General features: G+C 45.2%; 1 protein-coding gene across 4 annotated transcripts in view; it reads right to left on the reverse strand.

Moving 5' to 3' along the window:
* Positions 1-17,576, reverse strand: part of LOC138503946 (ras association domain-containing protein 8-like) — a 453,289-nt gene that overhangs the window by 101,916 nt on the left and 333,797 nt on the right. For all 4 annotated transcript variants that reach the window (XM_069624064.1, XM_069624060.1, XM_069624061.1 and 1 more), the window contains exon 2: positions 17,283-17,342. The gene's annotated coding sequence lies outside the window, so the exon portion shown is untranslated. The remainder of the gene's footprint in view (positions 1-17,282; positions 17,343-17,576) is intronic.

The following is a 17,576-nucleotide window of genomic DNA, read 5'->3' on the forward strand; positions in this document are numbered from 1 at the left end:
CACCGAGGATGTCACCCGAAGTAGTAGGAGCAGGGGACTGTCCCTAGACAGGCTGGAGATTGGGCAAAACGAAAAAGACGGTAGGAGTTGTGTAAACTGGAAGTACTCAGAATCTGACTCTGGTCGAGAAACAGAGAATGTGGCATTTAAAGGGAGAGTGCGAAAAACGGCCCCCAGGGGACCGAGGGGTACGATGGTCAGACGCTAGCAGACGCTAGCAGGTCCACAAGTAGGCACCAAAGTCTGCCGCACAGTACGGCCATCATGAAGGAATACCCCACGGTCAGAGGGAGGCGTCAGCACCTGCTTATGCAGACAGACTAAAGGGCATTGCCAGGTATGCAGCAAGGTGGGAATGCCACCCCGGCAATAGACCAGAGAGCTATGGGGAAAGAGAAGGAGGACTGCACATTCCGATTCCCATTGCTAGAAAAGGGGGGAGCAAGACCACAATATATTCCATGGCCACACATGGACCAAGAAAATCTTAGAAATAAGCTTCCAATGCTGACATTGGGAGCAGGAAAATGGATACACGAGTTAGAGAAAATGACGCAGGGTGTCACCTTAGCTATAGGGGACATTAAGGGCCTCCTAATTTCTACACTTGGTGAAAGAGCAGATGATGTATGGAAACGGGCAGGCTATCCTAGGGGACCTTTACTGATACCTCCCATGACGGAGCGCCATTTAACAACTGCAGAGCAGCAGTGTGGAAAGCGCTTCAAACGCTATGACCAGACACGTCCGATATGGGAGCTATAATGACTCGGAAAATGAAAGATTCCGAGGATCCGTTGATTTATATCCAGAATTTTCAGGACGCGTCGGTACTCGAAACACATGAGTCTTGGACAAAATCTATCCCCGTATTCTATCACATATTATGCCAAGGTCTACCTGAACCAGTGCAGAAGCAGCTTAAAAAATTGGTAGTAGTAGAAGAAAACCATGGGTCAAAATACAGTTGACAATTGCACACTACTGTAGATTGTTTCAAGAAAAGAATCGGAAAAAAGAGGCAACGCGTAAGGGGGAGGAGGCAAAGCTAGTGCAAAAGAAACTATGCTCTTGAGGGAGCCATGCTCACCAGTCCAGCTGAGCCAAGCGCACAACAAGCGACCAACCCATCGCAGAATAATCAGGGTAACGCAGGGTTCTACCCGAGAGGAAGGGGTTTTGGAGGAAGAGGATGGCAGAATAGTCAGGGAGGGTTTCGAGGTAACCAAGGAGGTTTTCAGAATGTTCAAGAGGGCCTCCAGAATGCACAGATGGGCAGTCCAGCTACGCTAGATGGACAGATGGCCCGACCACCGCCAGTGTGTTGGCTGTGTGGAATGACGGACACGTAGCGCGTATGGGCAGAAGCCAAAGCATGTGGCAAAACAGCCAAGGGATGGGGGCAGGCATAATGAATCAACCTGCCGTCCCGCAACCGGGCGGTGCACAAAATTACACAGTGCAGCCGCAGGCGTAAGGTGCACAGCAAGTGGTTCAACCACCGAACATGGGGAACTTGCCACAGGGACAACCACAGCAGGCACCGCCGCAAATGTCGCAGGGCACTAGCTCCGGAGAGGGAATTAAACCTGGGACTGGGGGAAATCAACAAGTATACAGTGGACCAAACATATATAAAATAGGACAGCTCACGGGGGACTCTGATGTGCTCTATCCTATCAGTGACACCAGACCCTAACAGGGAACCAAGGGTGAATGTCACCATAGGGGGCAAAGAATATTCCTTCTTAGTGGATACGTGTGCAACACGCTCATGCATTCGAGAAGGCAAGTTTTCCTTGTCCGGCGAGGCTATAGATACTCAGAGTTTCACTGGAGCTCATAGTAGAGTTCCCTTTACAGACGCACTCCCAGTCTCAGTGGGAGAGCGTGAAATGGATGTACCCCTATTATATTCACGTCAGACTCCAGTAAATATTCTGGGTCGGGACCTGATGACTAAATTAAACATGACCATCTTGTTTACCGAGAATGGTATAGTGTGCTCCACTCCAGGAATGCATTATTCAAACATGTGTGAAATGATCAGAGCTTACTCTGGACGTGTAGCAATGAGGGCTATACCGCTAGAACCAGAGGTTTTCGCATTTGGCGTTCGGGTGCTTATGGCGGTATTGCCAGGCTTCACGGACAGACCTATGAGAACCCCAGATGAGTTTCTATTCAGACCAAGACTACCCATGCACGAAGAGGAGGGACAAGTATTTCCTTTAAGGGTGCAATCTGCTGCAGTACTAGGGAAAGTGGTATTGGTCGAAGGATGTGATGATGAAGGCAGACAATGGGGTGCAATTGTCGCCATTGAAGAAGGGTACCGAGGGACTGACATCACCGATGAAGATCTGTTCGAAGAACACCCTGACCTAGAAGAGACAAGGGTGGAAGTGAGTCTCATATTTTGGGTCAAAATGATCAAACGAGAGGTGCCACAGAGAATGTTGTTGGCACTAGTACGTCCGGAATACTTTGACGACGACATGGCCCAAGTGCCTGCCGCAGTATGGACAACAGGACCCTACGATGTAGGACTCCTGAAGGGGGCAGGGGAAGTGAAAATTAAACTGAAGCCAGGACCAATTTTACCGCAAGCGCGACAGTATCCCATGCCCAGAGAGGCAGATGAAGGGATCGCGAAGACAATCTCCGCCATGATGGAGCAGGCCATCCTTGTGACGTCAGAGTCGACGTGTAACACAGTGATTTACCCTGTCAAGAAATCAAAAGGAGGGTCTTGGTGTTTAATCCAAGATTTAAGAGCCTTAAACGATGTTGTTGAAGCCGAGTTCCCTCTAGTCCTGAACCCCTCTACAATCCTATGCAATATACCCACTGAGGCAAAATATTTCACGGTGATCGATCTGAAGAATGCGTTTCTCGATCCCGTTGCACCATGACTTAAGACCTGACGTCATTCACTTTCAGACAAATGCGCCTGAAAAGCACGAGGTTGCCACAGGGGTACTGCGAGTCCCCGTCTATATTCAACAGAGTCCTGCAAATGGACCTAAGCAATATTCGGGTGGACAGTGTTGTGTTGCAGTATGTAGATGACATTCTGATCTGCAGCACCACTGAAGAGCAATGCAGGCAAGACTCTGTCCAGCTACTAACCATACTGGCTGAGAAGGGATACAAAGTTGATAAGGAGAAGCTGCAGTACTGTCAGGCAGAAGTATTGTACATAGGGCAACTGATTTAACATGAGGGGAAGAAGGTGAACCCAGAGAGGGCTGAAGCCATCATGAACACGGCCAAGCCGCGCACGATAAAACAAATGCAAAGCTTCTTAGGCCTGTGCAATTTTACATCAGAGCATGGGTCTTCGACTACAGCTCATATACCAAGCCCTTGCTTCAGGCCCTAAAAAAGGCTCAGGCAACAAGGGAAGATATCGAGTGGACTGAGGCAATGGAAAAGGGGTTTACAGAACTCCAGGGGGCAATTTGTAAGGCCCCAGTTCTCGGGATTCCTAATTATGCTGAGGAGTTCTACCCGTTCTCACATACCAATGGTAATTTCATGACGGTAGTGCTCGCGCAGTGAACCTCACTGGGGTATAAGCCCCTAGCATATTACAGCGGGAATCTGGACCCAAATAAAATCTAGCTGCTGCCACGTTCGCCATCGAGAAGGCGTTATCCATTGTGATGGGGTGCTCCATGACTCTGTATGTTGAGCACTCACTGTTTGCCATACTAGAGAAGCCAAAGGGCACATTGACGCCTCAAAGAGCATCCGCCTATGAGGTGATCATCTCTAATCCATCGATCAACCTAGTGTGATGTAAAACTGTAAACCCTGCTACATTCATAGCTGAGCCAGTCACAGAGGGAGAACCCATGCACGACTGTGCGAACTATGAGGAATTCTACTATGAAATCCCCAGGGTAAAGGAAAATGCCCTGGTGAGTGGAGCGATCGTCTTCATTGACGGGTCCTCGAGAATAGACCAAGAAGACGGACAAAGGTATACAGGCGTGGCCGTGGTGAAACACCTGGTGAACGGGGAGTTTCGAGTACTCGTTAGTGACCGAATACCATCCCACTATTCTGCGCAAGCTGCAGAACTATTGGCACAGATACTCGCCATTGAGAATCATGCAGACCAGGAAGTAACGGTGTACAGTGACTCCGCCTATGTGACGTCCACAGTGCACACAGGCTTAGCGCGCTGGAAGAGGAGGTGCTACCTCCGAGCAGACGGCACGCCAGTGCAGCACGCAGCCTTTTTGGACAGGCTGATAAAAGCACTACAGCTCCCAGTGGGTATAGCAGTCGTGAAATACACCGCTCATACCAAGGGGATGGATTTCGTGTCACGTGGAAATCATGAAGTGGACACGGAAGCCAAGTGTATGGCATCTAGGAACGAAACAATCATGGATGTGGAGGTGGCACGTACCCATGAGCGGATGATGGTAGCGCAAGCCACACCAGAAGCCTATAGTAATATGGGGCAGACTCAGCTAATGGAGCTCCAGGGGGAGGCACCTCAGGAGGAGAAAAATCTGTGGAAAAGTCAGGGGTGTTCTTTAAACCCCTCTGACAGATTATGGAGCCAAGACAGCACTGGTAAACCAGTAATGCCTGTCGCCCTTCTGAAAGACTGGTTCACACCGAATTTAGCAGAGCATGTTGCATTTTTCATGGTGAACTGCATGATCTGCCAGCAGTTCACCGCAGGGCACACATTAAAAGTAGTGAGAGGAATCATTCCCGGACCAAATGAATCATATCGACATAATTGACGTGTAAGTGCTGAAATGGTCCAAGTGTGCAATGGGTACAGGTATTTAATTGTGGTGGTGTGTCCATTCTCTAGATGGATAGAAGCAAGTCCCTGCACACATCCCGACGCTACCTGTGCTGCCAAGTTCCTAGTGAGGGAGGTGTTCCCTAGATGGGGGGTGTGCAAAGTAATGAGATCAGATAACGGGGCTCACTTTGTAAATTCAGTTTTCGAACAGATTAGCTTGTTGCTTAGTATAAAGCACAAGTTCTTGTCGGCATATCATCCTGAGGGGAACGGGATATGTGAACGGATCAACGGCTTGCTTAAGGAGAGGATAGCCAAGTTGAAGCTCACATTAAAGAAGGGATGGCTGTACTGTCTACCATTGGCATTTTATGCACTTCGGAACCAACCAGCACGAGATAGTTACAGGCAGAAGGATGAGGAACCCTTTTACTCCCCCTCCCCCCGAGATAGAGCTAGATGTGATGCCCAGCCAACTAGGGAGGTTCTGGGAGCAGAAATGAAAGACAATCTCAACTGTATGACATTGAGTGCCTCTGTCATTACAGACCAGCTGCAGCGACGGAGACAAGGGGACAGCGCAACACAAAACGCTACAGAAAGTGCTGATGCAGGCACAGCTCAAATCCTTTGTGCGCCCCTTGTCTTCCCTGGTGACAAAGTATTGGTGAAGAACCACACAAGTAAGAGGTGGGATGAGCCAAGATTCAATGGTCCCTTCATCGTAGAAGGCTGCACCCCGTCCGCTGTCAAGCTCAAGGGCAGAAGAGCCTGGATCTTCCTAAATGACATTAAACCCTCCATAGGAGAAAGCCCTCCAGCTGCATCCAGCTGTGAAGAAGCTACAGACAACGGGAAAGAACTTCAGCACGTGCAGACAAGATCCATGATGACGAAGGACGACTCATGAGCAGAAAAGACAAGACGAAAAGAGCTCTTGTGAAAATCTTGGCTTTACACCGAACTTTTCCTCTAAGCACTAAAAGGGATAAAAGCAACAAAACTAACACTCTGTGCAGCCAAAGATACAGGGTAAAGAAGAAAATTGTGCACCCAAAGCCGCAGTAATGCTACTCATATAAATGTTTAGAGCCATATTGAACACTGAAAAGACCCCAAGACTCTAATAAGTGGAAAGTAAGACATTGCTGAGAACCAAAAACAATATCCCGAAGCAAACAGAACCTAGACTGTGCCACAAACCTCATGGTTTTCCCCCAGTAGAAATATTACAAAGGATGGGTTTTCCTGTTTCCGATTAGTATTAGAGACATATCCATCACTCGTAGGGAGAGACACAAGTAGCTCAGATTTCATCCAAAATCCAGCTAACAGGAAGATAATACAGCAACTACTGACTGTCCTAGCAGAGGCTTTTGCCGAAGTGCCACAGTACTGGGAATAAGGACAAATGCTGCCACCTCAAGTGATCATCAATGAACTGACTTGCACCCTATTTTTCCGAATCATAGAGGTGTGCCCAGGAGCTTTTGGGAGAACCACGGATAACCTAACCTTCAGAGACCCAAGAAACAACAAATTCCTAAACCAAGTGTGGTACAAACTAAACCACGTGGTTGCAATCCAGCAGGAAAGTGTAAAAACTGTTCACATCAAAAGAAAGGATTTTGATCAGCACCCAGCAAACAGGGCAGATGTCCCCGTCACCCGCAGATACCCAGCTGGCTCACAATGTCATGCTCAGACTAGTCACAGACTATCCAGAAATGGTAGGAAGGCCTGCAGATGTTGACGTCATCACCTTCCTTAGAGATCCGGCCAACACCCCACACATGGGCACACTTCTCCATGGTATAATGCTGAAAGTGGAGCTATCCAACTTCCAGCGAGAATTCCTAAGGAGATTCCAGTGAGACCTTTCGCCGAGGGACAGATCGAGGAGACGAAGACTGTTCATGCTGCAAGAAAGGCCTGTGATCTAGAGACTAGAAAACAAGAGCAAATGCCTTTGACACCAGAAGACAGCAGATACGCATACCGAGTCTTCTTCCATCTCATTGAGAACTTTCCAGAACTAGTGGGTAGACCCGACAATGTTGACGTATCCACATTTCTCGGAGATCCAGTGAAGAACGCCCAATTAAACAGGCTCCTGAGAGCCATCATAGCGCAACTAAGGAGCAATTATGGACATCCACTGCTGAGGAGAGCCTTAGAAGGAGGAGACCCAAAATAGAATCTTTCATCATCTTACCGCCATGGAGCAGACAGAGGAAAGAGACTGTTCTTCAACATGTCGCCGAGAGACGGAACGAAAGGAGCGAACACAAGAACTTCATCTTATTTTTCTTTTTCTTCAACCTTCCCATTTTTTCTATTTTTTTTCATATGGTCACTTTTGCTTTTCTGTTTTGTTCCTATTTTTGCAACATCTTATTTTTGTGATTTTAACTCATTTTTTTACTTTTTCCATAGGTTAATTTTTATCTTTGTTCCTATTGTTACAACTCTATTTTTGTGAGTATAGCTCAGTTTTTCCTATTTTTTCCACACGTACACTTTGTTTTTATTTTTTTACTTTTTCAGCATTCCATTTTGTGTGATTTTGTAGCAGTTCCATTGTTTTATTCTTTCGCATTAAACTGTTTCCAGCATGTCCTCAGGACCAAGGCAAATTCGAGGCGTTCATTGGGACCTCACCTACTACAGATACGCATAAATAAATGTGATGTACCAGAGTTGATAGCCTAACCTTTTTCCATAGTCTAGCGAACAGAACCGTGCTGCATACCCAGAGACTGTCATCATCACTCACAAGAGGCGGGACACTTAAGAGCACTCGACACTTTAGTGATAGACCTTTGAACTGTGAGATCAAAGCACTAAAAGAATAAATAATTAACTATGGACTTTATCGAAATGGGGGCCCAGAACAGTAATATAGTTCTACCCCCAGCAGAAGGGCACCTCTACATCCCGGGAAGAAAATGCTGCAAATTATCGTTCCGAACGATAATGTACATATGTACAGTGAATATTGTTTTCCTATTATCAACAATCAGAACTGCTTTCTTTAATGGTGAGCGAAGTGTCCCACTATCAGTACGACCACAGGATAATGAACGTCAGGGTCACACAAAAGCACCCAGACCCTATATAGTGATTCCAGTTCCAAGAAAAGCTAATGACAAAGCAAATGATTTGAAATGTAATGTAATTAGCAGCGATACGTATATACATGAGATAATGAATGGGGAGAAAAGCATGTGACAAGGACAGCAAGAAATGAATGATAATGTAGCACTGACCACGGCACGCACTCACACACAGAGTGCACACAAACAAGGGCAAGTGACAATGGCTACAAGGCTTCCGACAAAGGCAGCAGAAAAGGAGGGATTGCCTGCCAAACAATCGATTCCAGAAAACAAGGGAAATGCCCAGGAAAAGCCAAGTGAAATTCTAAAGACAGAGGGAATAACAAAATCCCTCAAAATAACAGATGGCCACTAAAGAATTCACAGAAAAGACACAGATGCTAATAAAGTATTTGTTCCGTTCATAGCCCAAGCAAAGAAACTGCACAAGGAGCTAAAGAACAGGACTATAGAAACTATGACAGCAGGCACACCTGCTCAAACACAAGGAACAAGCCGCGAGCCCACAACACAGCCGAGACAGCCTGCACCACCGGGATACCCGAAGTGGAAAAGCAGCACAGATGCATTCAGAGACATAGTCATAGCTAACTACAGAAGAACGCTAAGAATCAAGAGAAGCCCTCACAAAGAAGCCAATGAACTTAACGACTACCTGGATAGCACGGCCCATCTTGGAAACAATATATGGTACCAGCACATGAAGGAAGTAGGACGAAGGCAGTCAGAAGGAGAATGCTTCGTCTGTGCACTCCTGCCATACAGTATGGGAAAATCCAAGATTTTTGTGGCTGTAGAAATTGATGTCCAGACAGCACACTGTATGTCACACGTAGCAATATGCAAGACCAGAGGCCAGTTCATGGGCAATGATGCCTCCCTGAAATGGGCAACAGAAGCAACTAACCCTGACGAGGATGATTATGTTCAGGACATAAAGACAAGAAACAAAGCCCATACTAAGAATCATGTAATCCGATACGAGAACCCTGGAGTGAAGGGAGCTGGAATTAGACGGGAAGTGAATCAGAAGCTAAACGTTCAGGGGAAAAACTCCAGAGGAGGCTCGAAGTTGGAAGAACAGAGGCCAAATGCAGATTTGGGGGACAGTGCTTTCACCAGAAGGATGGGAAAAGGGAGTGGTGATCTGCAGAGCCTGGATGTTCATTGGTCAATACGAACCTACCATCAACATAGCACGGAACGGATGCAAGCCATTATGGCCAAAACTCGCAAAGTTGCTCACATGGGTCGAAGACAGAGGAGGACCCCTGCAGATAGTAACACTGGAAAGCCCAAAGTTCTGCTTCAGAAACAATGGTACGAGGAAGATGGGAGAGAACCAGAACTGCAGACAAGTCTTTGACGCCTCAGGAATGGTACATGGTACCACAGTAATCATGGATCATTACTGGGCATGTGGATCCAAGGCATATATAAGACTTCCGAAGAACTAGGGAGGCATATGCACAATAGTAAACGTCCACGGTCCTGCGCTAGTGATCCCAAAAAGTGACCTAAGTATTGACAGCTTCCTGAAAGCAGATGCTCAACCGAGTAAAAGAAGATCTGCGGAGCTAGTATCCCGAATGAAGAGAGAGAATTACTTTTCTACCAAATCGAAAGAAGCATTCAATTCAATCCCATCCCATACGAACACAGGCTGTTTAGCCTCACCTCATCAGTATTCACAACAATACTCTCACCACACATCCAAGTTGGAGCAAATACTGAATGGTTGCAGATAACCAGATGGGAATTACTGCAGACCATCAAGCCCACTGTAAAAAGATTCAACGCAATCAAGGAGGAACTGAGAGCAATCAGACTGAGGACTCTCCAAAACATATATGTGCTTGACATGATTACTGCAATGGATGGAGGTGTTTGCGCAAAAAATGGACAATCATGTTGCACATTCATACCATCTCACGATGAAGAGAATGGAACCCTCACAGAAGCCATAAGCATGTTGACAAAGCTAAAGAACCAAACGATTGACAAACCGAATGAAGTGGACGATGACAACTGTTTGGGAACCTGTTCTCATGGGTCCCACAATGGATGGCTGATATATTCAAGTTTCTGGGAGCCCTGCTAGTAATGATACTACTAGGTTTCTGTGTGATCAAAATAATCTTCACACAGTAACAGAAAACAGCAAAGAAAGCCATTGGGATGAAGATTATGGTCGATGTAGAGCCAGGGTGGAAGCCCAGAGACCTGACTGATGAACAGATAAAGAACTTTGTGAAGGCCAGTGAGTTTGTGCCAGAAGGAACCAAATTTGCATACCCTAAGAAACAAAGAAAGTATGAAGGAAAATGGATTTACTGCAGTCCAAATGGACAATGTCAGCTAATGACCTGGAACAAGGATTAACATGTCAAAACAGCAGGGAGTTTGAAAGGCGTGATACAAATTTGGACTCCAAAGACGTATATGTTCATGCCATCATGTACCAACCCTGAAGATGATGAACAAAACACTGAAGAATCAAGAGAAATGGAGACGAAAATTGAAGAAGCAGTGGTCGATGAACCAACCAGAGGGGGGAGTGTAGAGGAGGTTCCAGACATGACCTGCACCCCTGCCTCTCAGTTCGATCGCCAGGAAGGTACCCGCCAAGGGGAGTGACGTATGAAGAGCAAATGAACCAACAGAGAGCCGCACTGGGACTCTACCCAGTATACATTAGGAGATACGTGCCTGTTGAAGTGCCCATAACAAGACAACCCCTGGGCAGCGCGGCACCCTATTAGACAGCCATACCAGCCGCTGATACGAAATGAGGAGTACCTTCTTGCGGTCCACAAAGAGACCCCAAAAGCCTTAATGGAAGGCCAGGAGAAATTACATAAGTGCCTGAACAGACTCGCAAATGAACAAACATGGCTATCGAAGACAAGCACGCCAGTGCAAGTAGCTACGAAAATAAATGTAATGGGCACAGAGAAGAGACAATGTTAAAACGTAAGGAAACGGTGCTGCAAGACAAGATGGAAGCAACCGTCCTGTTAAACGTGTGTAAATAGGCTTGAAACGCAAGATGCTAAGAAACCGATACTGCTTGCAATGCTTAGTAGAATAATAGCAGCAGCATGCGCCAACTATATATCTACCTCACGAAGCACATTATACAAGTGGGACTCCATTTTGTAAAAGCAGAAATGTACCCAGGCAGCCAGATGCCTGACAGGCCAAGTTTTCGAAACCCAGCCAAAGGCGAGAGAAGGAGCGGAATCGAAACTCAGCAAAGAGCGGCTCATGCCTAGGAAATCGAGGTCAACCAGGGAAGGGGAGGAGAGCACCAACTCGCAAGAATCAGGCTCCGGAGCATACCAGCTCGCCCGTGAAGATCAAGATAAGAGACCCAGACAGGTGGCAGAGGCGAAGCAGAATTAAATACAATAAAAGCTGGAAACTCAAGCAGATTCATGGTGAACAAACACGTGACCAGCCAGGCGCGAAGAAGTACCACCGCCTGATGTCATCCAGAACCCGAGGATGCCATAACTTTTCCCGATAAGAGACTACAGTTTCGAGGCCATCCTTAGCCAACTAATTGACACATAGCCCTAAGATACTGATTGATGAAAGGGAGGCAGGGTGAAACTTGGGACATCAGGCACTTGGGTTTCCATTCTGCATGCTGCTAATTAAAATGGGGATTTATGTCTAGGGGTGTAACCTGCCCAATCACAATAGACCAAGTAATCTAGGGTCCTATAGCCAGTAGAAACAATGAGACGTTGTACTTGTAGTGACGTCTATCACGAGTAATATAGAGGGTTCGACATAGACGCCCACCCAATAAGAGATATCCAATCCACATGCACTGTTACCGTATACAGATATAGCACCTATACTTAAGTTACCTTTCCTAACCAATTATATTGCATGATGATTTTTGTAAAGTTAAACGTCAATGATGACGAGTTTTATGCATAAAAGTGACTGTTCAACTGAAGTTCGTGGAAGTCGGGGCGAGAGAGGTGATCGCAATGCTGCGGATTTCCATTTGTTTCCCTGTTTGATGTACTTGCCATTAAATGGAATTCCCTTTGCCAAATTACATTATTGAGTTGTGATGGAGTATGTGAATCCTGCACCCCCTGTCCTCACATGGTTCAGCTATCTTGTTTTACATGCTCAAGAGGGTGAGTACTGACCTATGGGGCCATCAGTAAGTTCCTCCCCTCTCTGAACAAGTCTTCCTATTAAAGATTCTGGACCGTGTAGCTTACACGCAACCGGCCCGTGATCTCAACAACTTTCTGGTCTTGAACACCCGGCAATCTGGCTTTAAGGCAGGTCACATCACGGCGACGGCTCTTCTTCAGCCGAAATCGAGGCTCCATGAGCTCCTGGACAAGGGTCTTCTATCCATGCTCATGTTATTGGATCTTACTGCAGAGTTCGACCTGGTAGACCATTCCCTACTTGTCTCCGGGCTCGAGGAGGTGGCACATTTTTCCTCAGCTACTTCCCGTTGGGTTTCATCATTTTTGACAAATAGAGTCTGTTCTGAGTCAGCAGAGGCAGCCACAATAACAGAATTTGGTGTTCCACAGGGGGCAAGTAGCTCCCCCTGTCTAAAATTTTCACGGCTCCCTTTTATGCAATGCTAGATCAGGAAGCGATAAGCGTTACCAACTTTGCTGACAACACTCAGTGCGTCATCCCCCTGTCTGGCAGTCATACATTTGATGAGGGAAGCCAAAGTTTGAATCAAGCCTATGCCCGCATAAACAATTGGATGGCCACAAATGGCCTTGCACTAAATAGGTCAAAGACAGAACTCCTCATTGTGGAATCTCTGGCCACCTTATCCAAGCTCAGCCAGGACTATGCAACTTTCCAACTGGGCAATGTTAAGATCACGCCACTGAAAAAAGTTAGTTCGCTAGGAGTTGTCTTTGACCAGAACCTTTCTATGAGGGTGCAAGTAAGGAGTTTGGCTTAATCTGCTGCCTATTATATCAAATTGTTTGCGCACCTACGTCCATTTATAATTCAGGTCAACAACGAGATACTGGCAAGAGCTATTGTGGGTGCCAAACTAGATTATTGTTGCAGCCTACTGACAGACCTTAGCAAAGCAGCATTAAAGAGACTCCAGGTCATACAAAACTGCGCCGTAAGGGTCGCGAAGGGACTAGCCAAACGGACTTGTGTAGGAGGCCAGACGGGCCCTACACTGGTTGCCAGTTGAGGAGCAAATTCGCTTCTGACTCCTTACCATTACATTTAAATGCATGCTGGGTACCATGCCAGAATACCCGGAGGACCTAGTGGTGAAGAAAGTACCCTGCAGAGCCCTCCGATCCAGTAACCAAAACCTTTTTAATCGTCCCAAGATGCAAATCCAGGAAGGCAGAAAAGGGGGCATTCGCAGTGGCTGCCCCTTCGGCCTGGAATCTGTTACTTCTTGATCTAAGGCTCCAGACCAAGCTTGAGCCTTTCAAAAAGAAACCGAAGACCTGGTTGTTCGCCTAATCTCTATCATGAACTCACTATGACACTCTCCTCTGATTCTCAGACTCATGTTCTTCTCAGTCACTGTCTTCATGTTTGTCAGCACCATTATGCCCAAGGGTCCATCGCTGCGCTATACGAAATTAAGTAAAGTAAATTAAATGCATGAAACTGTGTGGGTGTAAAGCATGGGCAAAAAGGTTCCATGTGTCACTTTCTTATATTTTTGTTGGGAGTATTTTTAGCCTCTATTTGTATTTTGGGAGTATTTAGGTAGTAAAAGTGGCCGATAACCCCTTTATCTGTAGGGCTGACCAGCCTCACAGAGTGAAAAAGTGCTCAAATTTGGATAGGAGACAGATTGGAAGCAATAGTGGAGACAGATTAGGAGCTACCCAGATGGTGCACGTATGCAGACAGACTGAGAATGAAAGAGGGCCTTGTTTTTGAAGTGGTGCTGCCATTAGTGAGCCATCTAACACAGGACTGTAATGTGCGATACATCCATGATCCCCATCATTGTATATATGAGGCAACATATGTATCCAGTTGAACCATAAGTGAGGATTTTTTTAACAGTGCACCCTGTGAACTAAATTTCTCTTACGGGCTGACCATTTTGAAATACAAAGGGATAGGCAATTTTGACAAGTTGATCATTATGATCATCGTTAAAAGGTGTTAAGATCTAGCAGGAACTGGAGTGTCAGTAAGCGATGATGGTTTCATTTAACAGTTACTCATTGTGTACTATTGGTAACTAGATTACTGCATTCCTTTTCTCTTTCCTTGTTTAGGGCTATGATCCAGAAATTGTAATGTATAAAATAACCCGTTTATCAATGTACTGTGGAGTGAAATCGCCCCTGGATGCCAGAAATCAAGAGGCCAGAGTCATTGATGTGCATGCCCCGAAATGCAAGGCCTGCACAGAAATGAGGTCCGACATAAGGTCTTGTACATTCAAATCAAAAAGGAAAGAAAAAGGTGCCTGAATTGAAAAATGTTGAGAGGCGCGCAATGCCTTTCACGAAGAAAGCAAAAGACAAGTGGAAATAACATTTTGACAAATCCATGAAAAGCTCCACTGATCTCTCAAGAAAACCGCAGTGCACAGTATTTTCAATGAAACGCCAGATTGTGCCCTAGCAGCTGCAATTAAACGGAGCATTTTTACATGTAGATTAAATAAAATGATGTAATTTCATTTTCCCTCTAGACTAATAACATGCTCAGCAAAATACCCACCAGACTTGCAAGCTTCGGCATGGTGTTCTCGTGAACATGTACCATTCAGAAACAATATGCACATATAGTTGAAACTGTTTGATAGATAGTCATTTAAAATTGCAGTTAGGTGTGAGTTTAAAGGCTATTTGCTACAGGATACAGGGACTGTGATTTCTCCCAACCTGAAACCAAGCTCCAAGACCTCCTCTTTGCTGTCCTGAAGAAAGGCCTGGGGTGTGATCATCAATCAAAACCACATCTTAAAAATACAAGCCTAAATACAAGAAATAATTTACTCTTAGATGGGAAATGCTGTGGGGACCAGATAAGCGATGTCTGTTCTGGCAGCACTGGTGACCTCCGGCCCACAAGTCTCAAAAAGTGCATTAGCTTGGTCATTAGCCCTTGAAAGGTCAGGGTAATCTAAACACAGATCCATCTTGACGTCATATGCCTGAACAGGAGAGTAAAACTTGAAGGTGGGGGGCCCCAACAAATGAGTAGTGAAGCAGTACATTGCTTAAAATGGAAGAAAATGCATTTTATTGTGTACATTGGACAGTGTACATAGCACAACAGTAATTCTAGGCTTTTATGAAAGGTGACAGTTAACCCCTTCTGACCATGCTAAAATGATTTTTGTGGGATAAACACAACTAAAGTTACTCATGAAAATGTGATTTGGGCCTCCTTGTGTTTTCCAGAGATGCAAAAAGTTGATAAAGCAAGCCAATTATGATTAATATGATGCTCGTATATGGCATATTTTTCACTGATATGGTTCCGGAGTAAATGAATAAAAACGGTACCTCTGCACAGGAATGACAGACTTCTGACTAGTCCCATCTGATATACGTTAAAATATAGTTGTCAAAAATCTATTCATACATATCAAGATGTGAAAATTACGGATACTAACCGTGTGGTGAGAAATTCAAGTCTTAATGCAGACCAAGCCCATCTGTAAAAGTGGGATGATGAAGTTCTCTCTTACCCTAGCTGTCCCAAAGCACTCCTCCATCCCCTTGTCCCATCAGCACACAGGTGGGAGTGGGATTATGGCACTCCACCAATCCCTTTTGCGAGAATTATGACCAGCTAGTGATGTCATTTGCACTATAACTAAGCCAGCTCGCCTCAGAGCCGGAGTTCTCCCACCAATTCCATGAGGTGACCTGCTGCCTAAATCTGGCGTGAACATCCCAGCAGAGAGAGGCCTAACCTTGTAGTGGAGGCAGGAGACATACAAGCTGATTGGGGCCCCTTGGAGGAAAGAAAGGAAACCCTTAACGGACCTCTTTTGGCTGTCCCAACAGTGTGCCCTAACACTCCCTGATGCTCAGTCCAGACCTCTCCTCTAAGCAGAACTACCCCCAACAAGCCACAGAGTGTGTAGGTCTCATATATTTTACAGCATTGTGCGAGTTATTTCCCCCATTGAAAAATCCCGTTTGCCTGTGTAGATCCTTAGCATAGTCTAAGATTTGTCAAAAGAACAAATCCCAAAAAGACCTGCTTCCACGTGTGTTCCTACTGTAAGGTGCAAAACAAAATTGTCCCTGTGATCTGCAAAACAAAATTGTCCCTCTGTTCCCATTGTGCTCTGAAAATACGAATTTACATTTTCTCTCTCACGCTGCATCTGTCATCCAAATCCAAAACCGATTTTCCCATTCTTTCCAGACCATAATCCTGAAGCCATGTGTGTTATTGTCAGGCGGAGCAAAACTAATTTTCCCCTTACCTTTCTTCCTGTCATTTTGTTTGTGAATCATACACCAAATCTGAATTTCCCATTATGTTCCCACTCCCTGCCACTTCCTTCGATTCAAAAGAGCCAAGCCTAGTTGATGTTTGGAGGGTGAGAGTTGCTGGGTCAAAAGTATAGCTCTGTTGGCATTAATTTACATTGTGCGCTCTGAACTATTCTTTGCTTGTATTGGGGATGATGTAAAAGGAAAGTATTGTAACTGCATATTCTAGTGTCATCTCTCTGTTGGTACTTTAACAAAAATTATATTGTTTTTGTGTTGCCATAACATTGGTGGTTGATGTAACCCATGTGTGATATTTGCCCAAATAAATATAAATAAATATCTTAATACACACGGCCTGATTCCTAGTCCATTGTGGCACAGGGTATTTGTTGAGGTTGTGTGCAAGACGGGTTGGAAGCCCTACCAGTGAACCAAAGAAAAACTCAGTGATTTATTGTGCACCACATTCATTGCGGGGAAGCAGATCCCCGACTTGCGTGTGACCGTATTATAAACCGCGACAGTACATATAAATACAAAAATATAAGAGGTGAAGCTGGAATTTGAGCAGTTTGCTGTATAAGAACTTGGAATCAGTTTGGTGAAGTGCAGAAATTGCAAAGTGCAATTATTTGGAAATGTTTGACTTTTATGAACTAAAATAATACCCCGCTTTATAGACCTGACTTGAAAATGAAAAAAGAAAATCACATAACCCAACATGTCAATATATATTTTTTAAACACTAAGTGATGCGAGCATACAAATATCTTCTTTGTCTCACTGCTGTATTTTAAAGCATGGAATACCCCCACATCCCATAGAATTGCAGATTGTTATTCTTTATGTACAGACGAGCATTTAAAAAAACTGTACAAAAAATTGTTTGTGCTAAATAAGCAGCCCGGAAAATAAGCTCACCAGAGGCCTGTGATTTCTGGATGACAGCCTTCAGTTTACAACCCCTTCCACTTGAACGCCCTACATGAAAAGAAAAAGCAGGCATTGGGGTTAACAATGCCACATGCATGTGAGAAGGCAAGTCTTTACACAGAAAACAGCACAGTACTATACAGTCAAGTGAGAGGATTTGTCTTTGTTCACTATAACATCAGGCAGCAAAGTCTGATACAAGCCTTACCTTTTTTTTTTTTTTGTTAAACTTTTATTTTTGGTGGCAGAGGTTTGCAGTAAACACATACATCATGGCAACAG

This window comes from Ambystoma mexicanum, chromosome 11 (assembly GCF_040938575.1).
Source record: "Ambystoma mexicanum isolate Mex_15411 chromosome 11, UKY_AmexF1_1, whole genome shotgun sequence".
NCBI classification, from domain to species: Eukaryota; Metazoa; Chordata; class Amphibia; order Caudata; family Ambystomatidae; genus Ambystoma; species Ambystoma mexicanum.